We start from the raw sequence: 13550 nt of genomic DNA on the forward strand, positions 1-13550 counted from the left end.
CGTATTTTTAGTAGAGACAGCGTTTCAGCATGTTGCCCAGGCTGGTCTCAGACTCCTGACCTTAAGTGATCCACCTGCCTTGGCCTCCCAAAGTGCTGGGATTACAGGTGTGAGCCACCATGACCAGCATGTCTTATTGGTTTCTGACTATGTTGGAGTAAAACTAAGTGTCTTAGAAGGTTGAGGAAGGGCAGCAGGATTGGGTCTGAATGCAGGATATGAAATCACTGCTCATGAGCCAGCATTTTTGGTGGAGATTCTAGTTGTCACAAGGGCCAAGCAAGGTCATCTTGGAAGAGTGAGCCATGCTGGGGAGGAGGCAGGGGTTCTACCCTTCCATTAATGGAACACTATGGAAAATTTATGCCTCCTCCTTTCTCAGGCATAAAGAAGAGAAAAAGGGAAACTCGGCTGTAGTTCTGTGCTTTTCAAGGAAAAGAAGAAAGAGCGAATTCTGCCAACCCTGAACCAACGTTTTGGCTTAGCTCTTGATTCTGAGTGGCACAGGAACCGGATTTTAGATAAAGAAGAGACGTTTCTGTTACCTTGTAAGGCAGGAAATGGTTTTCTGGTCCTGGGATTCCTCTTCTGAGTGTGTGGGTGTCATGATTTCCTGTTTCTTTTTTCTTTCTTTCTTTTTTTCTTTAAGCTTTTACATTTAGAAAATATATTGAATGCCCTAATTTTGTTGCGGTAAATTTCCAATATATAAATCAAAATTAGACTGTATTTTCTGGGTCTTAGACCATTTTGAGTCTGATTTTTGTTTAGCATGTCAAGTATACAGTGTAAAATGCCTTTTTTCTTTTTTCTTGGGGGAGATTAACATTGTCAGGCTCTTCAACTTGGAGGACAGTTCTAACTGGCTGCTAAAATCAACACACAGTTTGACAGCTGTGGTTTTTTTTTTTTTAAACTAATTCCACAAAAAGAGATGAATGATAGAGATCAAACCATCGTATGATGATGCTGCTGCTGATGATTTAATATAATTTTCCCAAGAAGTACTGGATTGTGTCCCTTAAAATGCTCTTATCTTGGGTCAGTTAGTGGGAGGGAAGCACTATTCTGCTCTGGTCCTGTCCTCTTTTTTTTTTTTTTTTAAAGAGCAAAATAATTCTCACCTAGTTTGGTGTGTAGCAGTGTGAGTTGGGAGATTCATGGAGGGCCATGGTTCCCATCAGTGCATGGAAGCCTTGTGAAAACACAAATTGCTGGGCCACACCACCACAGTTTCTGATTTAGTACATCTGGGGTAGGGCCTGATTATCTGTATTTCCAGGAAGTTCTCAGGTAATATGCTGCTACTGGTCCAGGGATCACCTTTTGAGAATCACTGGTCTAACGTAAAGGCTGTCATACTGGATGTCATGGTCCTAGGTTCTAGAGTCCTGGGACTGTAAGATTTTAAAACTAGATGATTCCTTGGAGACTGCCTAGTCCGGGGGTTGGCAGGCTAACTTTTTCTGCCAACGGCCAGATAATAAATATTATAGGCTTTGCTGGCCATCTGGTCTCTGTTGCAACTACTCAGCTCCACTGTTGTAGTATAAAAGCAGCTGTAGATAGACACATGCAAACAAATGAGCACGGCTGTGTTCCAATAAAACTTTATGTTTCCATAGACAGGCAACAAGCCAGACATGGCCCATGTAGTTTGCCAACCCTGGTCTAGTCTAAGCTTTCATTTTACAGATGAGGAGATTGATTTTCAGACAGGTTAGTTGACAATGACAATCACACAGGTGGCTGAATGCATGCCACTTGACTACTAACCAGCTAGTTGACTTGAGGTAAGATGCTTTGCCATACCACCTATAAAATAAGAAGATGTGTTAGTTATCTGTGTTAGTTTTCTAGGGCTGCCATAACAAGATACCACAGATTGGGTGGCTTAAACAATAGAAATATATTGTCTCACAGTGCTGGAGGCTGGAAGTCCACAATCAAGGTGTCAGCAGGGTTGGTTCCTCCTGAGGCCTCCCTCCCTGGCTTGCAGATGGCAGCCTTCTTGCTGTGTCCTCACATGGCCTTATCTCTGCATATACATTCCTAGTGTCTCTTCCCCTTATAAGGACACCAGTAAGATTGGATTAGGGCCCACCATAATGGTCTCATTTTAACTTAACAGCCTCTTTAAAGGCTCTGTCTCCAAACACAGTCCTATTCCAAGGAATACAGGGCGTTAGGACTTCAACATATGAATTCTTAAGGAGGGAGGTGACACTCAGCCCATAACATTATCTGTTGCTATATAACAAATTACTCCAAAATTTAGTGGCTTTAAACAAGAAAAATTTATTATGTCACAGTTTCTGTGCGTGACAAGTCCAGGAGAAGCTCTGGCTCAAATGCTCCCATGTGCTTGCAGTAAAACTCTCTATCAGGGCTGTGGTATCATCCAAAGGCTCAAGTGGAGAGGGGTCCAGGTTTATTCTCATGGTTCCTGGGAGGCTTCTGTTCCTTGTGGGATGTTGGACTGCAGGTCTCAGGTCCCTGTTGGTTGACGATGGGGCCCCCCTCAGTTCCTTACAACCAGGGCCTCTCCCTAGGGCTGCTCACTGGGTCGGCTGTTCCCTTAGGGAGAGCAAGCAAGTGAGATAGGAGGAGCATGTTATTCTGTAACCTAACTTCAGAAGTGATGTTCCACCATTTGTGCCACATACAAGCAAGCCACAAGTCCAGTGTGCACTCCATGAGAGGGGAACACCCAAGGGTATGAATACCAAGCAGCAGGGGTCCCTGGGGGCCACTGAGAGGCTGGCTATGGGAGAAAGCTAGCCACATGATCCAATGCTTCCCATTTTAAAATTCTTCGATGTTAATCCTTTCTCAACTTCTTTCTAGTCTTTTGATATCTTGCTTTTTCCTTTATTATTATTTTTTTTTGGCTGTTTTGTTTAAATTTAGAGAACTTTGGTATTTTCATAATATCTGAAGGGTCTGCGAAACATGGAGAACGTGTCAGGTATAATGTACATTATTTGGGTGATGGTTACACTAAAAGCTCAGGCTTTACTGCTACGCAATGTATTTTGTAACAAAACTGCACTTGTACCCCTTAAATCAAGTAGATTGAAGATTTGGCAATTATAGATTCATGGCTATCACCAATTTGGATATAAATTTGAATGAACTTAAACACATTTCTTTGTAAGTTAGATTATTAGCTAGATCAACTATTTTTAAGAGCAGTCCTTATTTACACGCAAACAATGCATTTGCTGATCACATATGTCCTTATTAAAGCGGATCTCTTTATAACTAGTTGGCAAAACTTCCTTAATCTTGCAGCAATCTCAGTATTTTTTTTAAGTTGAAAGCCTTTATTTCTTTAAAAATTCTATTAATCAAACTTTCTGCTTATTTGGATTAAACTCTGCCAGACTGGCTAGATTTGCATGGTGTGACTATAGGTTTTTTTTGAAAATGGAACTACAGAATTCTTTGCTTAGTTCTTGGTAGCTTCCTGATAGAAGAGATCTGTAGAGTTAGTGAATGTGCTTGGTTCTGGAGATCATGCCTGAAGCCGTTTATTTAGTCATCATGTGCATAACAGACTTTAATCCATCTCTTAAATGATCTGAAAAAGACTTTTTTTTTTTTTACTTTTTAAACATAATTGAAAAGCTAATAACTATGGAGGTTTTGCTTTTTATTAGTTTATAGAAGTGGTTCTCAACTAGGGGAGATTTTGTCCCCTGGGGAACATTTGGTAATGTCTGGAGACATTTTGTTTTTCACACCTGGAGTGGGAGGGGGACTGCTACTGGTGTCTAGTGGGTAGAAGCCAGGGATACACAGGGCAGTTCTCCACAACAAAAAATTACCCAGACCAGAATGTCAATGGTGCTGAGACTGAGAAACCCTGGTTAGAGGAGTACAATCCCAAAGTGTTTTTGGCTGGTAGTTGCTACAAGATTGGGGCTCAAATGTCAAATGGGATAATAGTGCCTTAATAGCAGCCTATTTCAGAGCCTTTAAAATGCTCACATGCATATTGTCTCCCTCAGAGATAAGATCGAGTATTAACGACTCTCAAACATGTTGAGTCATGGAGCCTTTTTTCTGGGGGGTTTTTGGGCACCACATATTCTTTATATGAGGCATTCCTTCCAGAATGCTAGCTTGGAGTGCACAACAAATGACATATACTCCTGAGTGAGAGAATCTTGGGGAACTGAAATATACTCGTATTACAGGAAAAGTTACTGCATTTCCATCCCATTCCCCACTCCCACCAGATATGCCGTAGAGAAATGATTATGAGAATAAAATATGCTGATCATTGAAATTTTGGACAATAGTTGGGAAGAAAATAAAGGCAGCCCATTATTACAGTACTCAAGGAGAATCACTGTTAACATTACGTTATGTTTACATCAGTATCTTTTTCTATGTGTGACAGAGTATGATCCAAAGATGGCCCCTCAATATATATCCCATCCTACATGCTCTTTTTACAAGATGACTTTAACACTCATCCAACAACAAATCTCTGCTTCCTCCCCTTGAATCTGGGCATGCCTGGGACTCTGGTAGAAGTGATGCTGTGTGACTTATGAGGTTAGATTAGAAAATACATCACCTCCTTCCTGGCTTTCTCTCTCTTGAATGCATGTCATTCATTATGGCCACCATGTTGTTAGGAACCCCAAGCTAATCTTTACAAAACAACTGCATGGAGACACCCACATGGACAGGAACCGAGACTCTTAGTCAACCGCCAGCATCCACCACCCAGCTTCTGACTGGGTGAGACTTCGGATGATTCCAGGCCCAGCCTTTGAGCTGTCCCAGCTGGCATTGAGTGGAGAAGAGGTTGGTTGTTTCCTCTGAGCCCTGACCAAATTATGGTTTCATGAGCAAAATAAATTTATTGTGTTGACCCACCACATGTTGGAGAAGTTTGCTATGTGGTATTAGATAACTAGAACACAATATATAAACACCTTGTTTTTACATAATTGGGATCACAAAGTTCTTCCGTAACATTAAATGTCTTTCAAATCTTGATTTTTAATCACAATGTCACCTTTTTTTTTGTTTACATCAGCTCATGTTGCCAAATATCTAATAGGTCTTAAGAGGTCATGTCATGGACAACCCAGAGTCCTAATATAATTTATAACAGTAGCACATTTTCTTTAAGAACTCCCTTGAAGCTTCAGACAGCTCCCTTGAGCCTTGCACTGCACGTTGGGTGGCTTGGCTCCATGAGCTAGCTGACTTCTTCTACTTGTTTTATGTTAATTTTGGCCAAACTCCCAAGGTTCTCTGAACAGTGGTCCTTAATTCTCAGAAATGTAAATTGACCTCGATGTTTTATTTGAAGTTGGTTAATTTGACTCTCTCTCTCTCACCTTCCCTTTCTTTCTGTCATTTAAGAAAAGATAAATTTTGAGCAAGAAAATGAAAAGTCATGCACTCATGAAACTCATGACAAGAGAAATGGTTATGTCAGTGGTAGGCAAATGTGAATTTTAAAGCCGACCTGAAAGAAAGAGAGAAGTTACCTTGCCTAGTTTAAGACGTTCTATTTCTTTCTTAACAAGGCCATCAACTTTCAAATCAACAAGGTGTGGTCTGGCGTTATCATTCAAAGAATAAATGTCAGCAACTCCCCTTCATTTTTGTAAATACTGAAACCTTCAGGGAAGAGCTTTGTTGAGCGTCTATGACATATTCATATGATTATTACTCCTATTCAGTGTTGTTTTGAAGATTGACATAGAGTGAAAGATTCACTCATTCAGCACACAGAGCTTTTTTGAGTGTCTACTGTCAGGCATTGCTAAATCCTGGATAAAAATGAATCACACATAATTCCTGTCTTCAAGGAGTTAAAGCTTTTTAGGGGATTATGTTTCTCCCAGGGTTCTTGCATATTTCCTATCATCTGACAGTTCATTGCATGATTTTCACCAACCAGCTCCAACATTCCCAATTTGTTTTAGGAGACTATGATTTTTCATGTGCAATGTATCTGTTGATATAAAAGCAATTCCATTGTAAATTAGTTTTAGACAATTCAAGTAGTATTTACTAATGCTCACCATTAGGGTGTTGGCATCCCTATCTCCTGTTCCACTTAAGAGTATGATAGACTTGAAGGAATAAGGAGATCTAGAATATAGTTCTGGCTTCACCAGTTCCTCACTGTGCAATTTTGGGCAGGTTACTTTGGTCTCTGATTCCTCATCTGTGTAATGAGGCTGTTGTAAGTAACACTTCCAGCTCAAGATTTTATGTTTTTAGGTCTGATATCTAAAAAAAAAAAATTCACAGTACTAGAAGTACATGACTAGGTGTGTATGCAACACCCTCTATTACAAACATCAACCTGCTATGAGAATGTCCTCGAATCATTTGGGATGTCACCTTTTGTACCATGTGAAAATGGTTTCCTGCTGGGCCTTACTCTCTGTAAAGACTGGGATCCTGTGAAAGTTGGCCCTTTATGTGGCTGGGAAGGGGCTTCTTATTGACTGCAGAATATGAAGTTATTAATCAGGGAGAGACACCTTGTAGCTCTAAGTAAGTGTACTGGTGAATGTGTGTATGATGGCCAACTCTGATATTAAATCATTCTCAGGTCAAAGTTTTGTGAGAGGAAAAATAATTACATAATACATATATTACATATATGTATGTACTACTTATTACATATATGTGATATAATACATTACATATATAAATATATACACGTATACACATACAGCTGTGTACATATACATACTTATATATAATAATGTATCTCAATGGAGCTTAGTACATACTAATTACTCATCTGTATATACACAGCTGAGTAAAAAAATTGCAGCATCAAAGTATTGTTATAGATTTTGGCAACAGTTTTTGATCTAACATCTTTGGCATTTAAAAATACATTTAAATGATAAGACAATACATTGAACATGGTAGCAGGTAGAATAAGGCTGATACCAGGTAATTTAAATTGTTCACTCATCATGTATCTGATATTTTCTCCATAACTTTATGAAATAGAGAAGGGTGTTTACAAATACACTTACAAAAAAAGATGTTACAAGGAATCTAAACATTGTGTTAGCATATGTTACATCAGAGTAATTATTATATATATACCAAACTCCATTGAGATATATAATTATATATATGTATATACATAAACAGCTGTGTATGTATATATATATAAATTAAATGAATTAACAAACAACTGCATTCTAGTTATTCATTTGTAAACTATCTGTTGAAATACAAAGTGTAACTTATTTGACAAATATTTGTTGAATACCTACCGTATTGACACACTGCTGAAAGTCTATACTCTGCGGTTAATGATCATGATGTGTAATTTCATCTGAAGTCCATATCACAGTATCATTCATGGCTGGGAAGTCAGTAAAAATCACGACGGTTTAATCTCTCATATTAAAAGGGTCAAATTTGCGGATTGAGTGTACGGGATGCAGCTTTCTGGTAGCGGTGTCCTGCTTTTTCCCAAAGCCAGCTCACTGTCTGGAAAGCAGAGAATGTCCCTGACCCGCGTTCCATTTCGTTCCCTGGTCCACAGGGAGCACCAAGTTATGAATAGGCCATTGGCTTTTTCAGCCACTGGCATTTTCTTGACTTCAGAATAGAAAATTGGGTGGAATTTGGGGGAATCTATTGCTTTTATATATTTAAAATATTTCACTATTTTTTTAAAAATTGCAACATCAAGTAAGGTTATAGATTTTGGAAACAGTTTTGGATCTAACATCTTTGGCATTTACAAAATACATTTAAGTGATATGACAATACACTGAATATGGTAGCAGGTAGAATAAGGCTGATATCAAGTGATTTAAGTTGTTCACTCATCATGTATCTGATATTTTCTCCATAATTTTATGAAATAGGGATGAAATGGAGAGAGATATTTCCAAATAAACTTATGAAAAAAGATGGTACAAGGAATCTAAACATTGTGTTAGGGTAGGAGCTTTTTACCTGTGATAGCTAATTTTATGTTAACTTGGCTGGGCCACGAGATGCCCAGATATTTGATCAAACATTATTCTGGGTGTTTTTTGTGAGAGTATTTTTGGATGGGATTAATATTTAAATTGGTGGACTTTGAGTAAAGCAGGCTGCCATCCCTAGTGTGGAGAGGCACTGTCCAATCAGTTGAAGGCCTGAATAGAACAATAAACTGACCGTTTCCCAAGCCAGAGAGGATTCTTCAGCAGATGGCCTTTGAACTTGAACTGGCACCTTGGCTTTCTTAGGTCTGCAGTCTGCCAGCCTTTGGATTGGAATTGGAGCTTTGGATCTCCTGGGTCTCCAGCCTGTGCTGTACGCTGCAGCTTTCAGACTTGCTAGCCTCTGTAATCATGGGAGCAAATTCCTTATAATAAATCTTTTTACACTCCTATATGAATTATAGTATATTATACATATGCTATTGGTTTTGGTTTTCTGGAGAACCCTATTAACTTAATATATCTGTCTTCAATACTCAAGAGATTACTTCTGTGAGTTCCAACACCCCTTGTGTGGAAAATAGAAGGGCAGCAAGGATACAAGAAATAACAGAGATTAAGGAGATTTTGTCTATAAGGTGGATTGGAGGTTATGGACATAGTTAAATAAATAAAAAATAGGTCCTAAGACATCCAGCAAAGGAATGTACCTTATAAAGAACAGATAGCATCAACCCAACTTAATTTCATTGAACTGTTTTCCTCCTCACGCCGCTTTGTTGTTTATAAATCCCTGACCAAAAATATCTCTATAAGATAAGACCTAAAGACATTCCTATCCCTCCTACTGTGCAAATAGTTTATGCGGCCACCCTCAGTGCTTACAATGTGGTGGTTACCTGTTGGCCTCATCCTCATATCTCTAAGTTCCTTGAAGCCAGGGACAAGCACAGTGTTTGTCACTTATAGAGAACTCCATAAATATGTGTTAAATCAACGAATAAATGCATGTAGGTTTTGGCCTCACCAAGCTGTTTTCCAGCTTGAGAACGTTGTGAAGGAATTCTGCAAAATCTTTCTTGAGATCACATCAAATGAATTTTGTAAATATGGTACTGCTGTCCATTTATGCAAGATGAATGACATTTGGGAAGCTTAAAAGAGCTTTCGGGTTGCATGTAGTTGATTCTTTGTGAACTGATTACGGGAAAGATGATGGGGATCAGTAAAGGATTTGTGTGATTATTTTAAGAACTTACTATAAAGGGTTACTTCCCTGATCTCAGAAGCACCATTACATCAGTGCTCTCCCTGAGTTTCAGGATCATGCCAGCTCTGGGTAGATCCACTGATACAGGGGCTAGAGAAGGCAGGCCAGGGCTGTGGCTCTCAGGAGGGATAGGAGTTGGATGTTTGCAGAGGTGGCTTTTTATGTCCTAAAACCATTAGTTTCATGACGCTTTATTATTTCATTCTTAGTTTTCATTATTTGTTGAGTATATTGTCTTCTAATGTAGCCTGCTCATTTGCTCACAAGTAAATATATATATATATGAGAGTATATATATATGAGAGTATATATATGAGAGTATATATATATGAGAGTATATATATATATATGAGAGTATATATATGAGAGTATATATAATATATGAGAGTATATATATATGAGAGTATATATATATATGTGTGTGTGTATGTATGTATATGGAGAGAGAAAAAGAAAGAAGGAGAGTGAGCAAGTGAGTGAGCGAGAGAGAGCAATAACGACTAGTCACAGAGGAAACTAACTCTTAGCAACTTGATGTTTCTCATGCCCCAGAGGAGGAGTTTGCCACATAGGCTGAGAGGGAGTCACATTTAATAGTAATAATTTCCACCTGCTGTCATGGAGTCTCAGATTATGCATACAGGTGGTGGTTTTGCTTTTTTCCATCCAAGAATCTTGAGGCACCTTAGGAACATTAATTAGATGCTGGACCTCTTTGAAGTTGAGCCTCTACCCATGTACACATGATGAAATGCAGAAGGGGAAAGGCTAATTGAGTAAAATCAGGACCACACAGAATTCCATGAAAGAGCCAGGGAGATGACGGCTTCCCTCTCTGAGGCCAAAACAAGGAAACACTGAGAAGAGATGCCTGTTTGCCAGGTGCTTGAAATTCACCTGGAATTTCCACCCCCCCAACTCCGTTTCATTTACAAACCATCTTCCCTCTCCCCTCTTTGCTGCAGCACCATATACAAAGAAAATCTAAATCACCATGTGATAATTACCATCACTCTCAGGGTTTGCTACCCTGCAGCCTACAGAGCTGAAGTATTCTCTGAGAACTGCTGTAATGGGTGCACCTGCCTTTCAGTTCTCAGTGAGAGTATGTTTTCTTGTTTAGAACTGTTTCTCTCTCTTTACCGCCCACTCCTGTCTTTCTTCCTTTCTTTCTTTCTTTCTTTCTTTCTTTCTTTCTTTCTTTCTTTCTTTCTTTCTTTCTTTCTTTCTTTCTTTCTTTCCTTTCTTCTTTCTTTCTTTTTTTTCTTTCTTTCTTTCTTTTTCTTTCTTTCTTTTTCTCTTTCTTCCTTCCTCCTTCCTTCCTTCCATCTTTCTTTCTTTCTTCTTTCTTTCTTTCTTTCTTTCTTTCTTTCTTTCTTTCTTTCTTTCTTCCTTCTTTCTTTCTTTCTCTTCCTTTCTTCCTTTCTTTCTTCTTTTTTTTTGAATGGAGATCTACCAGTAATCTTCCTACAATTAAATCCAGATAGGAGAATATAAAGTTCACGAAAATGACTCAAGGCAAGGGTTGCAGCTCCCACCCACTCAAATTGTACAAATCTTAGTCACTCTGAGAAAGTAAAAATACTAGTATCTGGGTGAAGAAAGGGAGAAATGGAGGGTTTAGGGGCAAGAAACCCCAGTGAGCATGAGGGACAGACAACTCAATAGAAATACAATGTTTTCTATGCTTGAATTTCTATTGAACTTTTCAGTCATGTCTCTTTTCTCCAAACCATTCTGATAAGGTCATTAAAGGAGGAACACGGGAAGAAAATCTCTATCAGCCTGGCCATTTCTTACAGCTCCTTTTGGGAGGATTTTTTTTTTTTTTTGGCCTTAACAAGAAGCTATTCAAAGGATGCTCTTGCAGGAATTAGTGAGAAACATGGATTGATCTCTGAGAGAGATGGACAGAGCTATCCACAAATGATAGGAGGCTCAATAAGTAATGACTGGAAGACATTAATCAAGGGCACAGCCTCCCGGACACACAGAAGGAAATGCTATGGTTTTGCATGTGTGGAAGCACCGAGAGCCTAGGACAGTTCTCTCTAGGATGCTGTAAGAGACAGTGGTTGGATGAAACGCCAAGCTGCAACAGATCATTTTTAGAATGAGGAAGCGTTTACACGCATAAATAATGGGAAGGAAAAATGGAAGAAAGCAGACTAGATTGAGGACAAAGATATAGAAGAATGTTTTTTGTTTGTTTTAATAGAGCAAGAGAAAGAGGCAGTGTAAGCAGATGAAAAGGTTTCCTTCTTAAAGAACAGCTCCCAGGGGTGCAGGTATCTGGCAAAGGCCTAATAATGTGTTTATTTGTAGACTGATTTCGATGAGAAGAACCAACAAAGACCCTAAAATATATCAGGCTCAGACATGGTAGATCATTTAGCACTCCTTTTGCCCTGTGTGGAATCTTCCTTCCTTCTGGGAGTTTAAAGCTGCCTCCCCTAGCGAGAGGTAGCCTCTCCTGGGCTCCAGGCCTCTAATTCTTTGCACACAAAGACAAGCACAGCTGCCCAGCAGCCACACAACTGCCAGGCTGCTTAGGGAGGGACAGAATGCCATTCTGTCTGGAGGTGGGTGAAATTGCTGCCAATTTCCTCTAAGTTTGCCCTGTCTTTCAAAATTCCAAATAAGAGCACACAAACAATCCCAGGCCCTCCTGGCTGCCGTCCCTTTCTGGAGTAATTAGTTGAAATGCACATGATGTTCTCACCTCATTCTGAGTTTCCATGGAGTCGCCACTGTCTCCCTTAACCAGAACCTGCCATGAGCTGCTTTCAGGGGACCTGGTTCCTGGCTCTCTGAGGGAGGGAGTTTGACTGTCCTGGCAAGCATACGGAGGACTGGAGAGGTCATTGGTTCCCAGCCTGGATCTGCCAAAAGCTTTGACCTGACCAAGCCTCTCTGGGTGCTCTTAGCCTTCTTAGTTATAAAAGGAAATCATCTTTGGTTCCTCTTTATAGGGATGACTCGAGGAATGGTGGCTTGCAGTAAGAAGGGAAAAAGAAAAGCGTACATGTGGGGAGCCTGAAAGTTCTGCAGAGGGACTTGGAGTTAATTTAACAAACAATAGGAAGCTCTTATGGCTTTGGGGCAGAAATATGACATCATGAAAGCAAAACTGATTAGGTGAGAGGGTGGCCAGGGGAAATCAGTAACCAGGACTGGAGAAAAGGTGGCTGGCTAGGATGCTGCTGTGATATTCCAAGTTATGTGGTCATGAAGGCTGGACTTTGGTTACAGATCTGGAAATGGAAGACAAGTAGTTATCAGAAGTTGGGCCAACAATAGTGTAGACTGGTGTTTTCAGAGTGTTTTCATCCCTTGATCCCATCCAGACCTGCTGACTCAGAAGCACTAGAGCCCAGCAGTCTGTTTTCATAAGCCCTCCTGACGATTCTAGTGCAGGCTAAAGCTTGAGAACCCGTGTTGTATACCACTGGGCAGATCATCAGCAGAGGTGCAGAGACTTGGATTCTACTTCACATTCCAAATAAATAGTTGAATGGAATGAAAGATATCACTTAACCTTCTTTTCTCCATCCCCTAGGCTGCAGTGCAGTGGCACAATCTTGGCTTACTGCATCCTTGACCTTCTGGGTTCAAGAGATCCTCTCACCGTAGCCTCTGGAGTAGCTGGGACTGAAAGGCATACACCACCACACCCATTTAATTTTTGTATTTTTGGCAGAGATGGGGTTTCACCGTGTTGCCCAGGCTGGTCTCAAATTCCTCAGCTCAAGCGATCCGTTTGCCTTGGCCTCCCAAAGTGCTGGGATTACAGGTGCGAGCCACTGTGCCCAGTCTCACTCAACAGTTAGGGGTCTCAGTTTCTTATCTATCTTTCATATATAGCTCTAAAATATTGTGCATCAATTAGGAATTGTGTTTTTGTTGCATATAAAAGAAAACCCCAAATAACAGTATCTTAAACACTGCAGGCATTATTCTTTCACAAAGAAGAAGCCTAGAGTGGGGTGATCCAGGGCAAGTCTGGCAGCTCCCGCGTTGTCAGGGACACACGCTCCTTTTGTCTTTTTGCTCTGCCAACCTCAGCACTGGCGTTGCAGCTTCCTATCACTGCTATAGCAAAGGACCACATATTTACTGGACTAAGACAACAGAAATTTATTGATGGTCCAGTTCTGGAAGTCGGGACTCTGAAATGGTTCTTGTGGGGCTGCAATTGAGGGCTCTGCCTTCCTTTTCCATTTCCTTGCCTTTTGCAGCTTCTAGGGCTGCCTGCACTCCTTGGATTGTGGCTCCATTTCTCCATCTTCATAGCCAGCTGTGTGGGGTCCTTCTCACTCTGCCATCTCTCTGGT

Source organism: Symphalangus syndactylus, chromosome 10 (genome assembly GCF_028878055.3).
Source record: "Symphalangus syndactylus isolate Jambi chromosome 10, NHGRI_mSymSyn1-v2.1_pri, whole genome shotgun sequence".
NCBI classification, from domain to species: Eukaryota; Metazoa; Chordata; class Mammalia; order Primates; family Hylobatidae; genus Symphalangus; species Symphalangus syndactylus.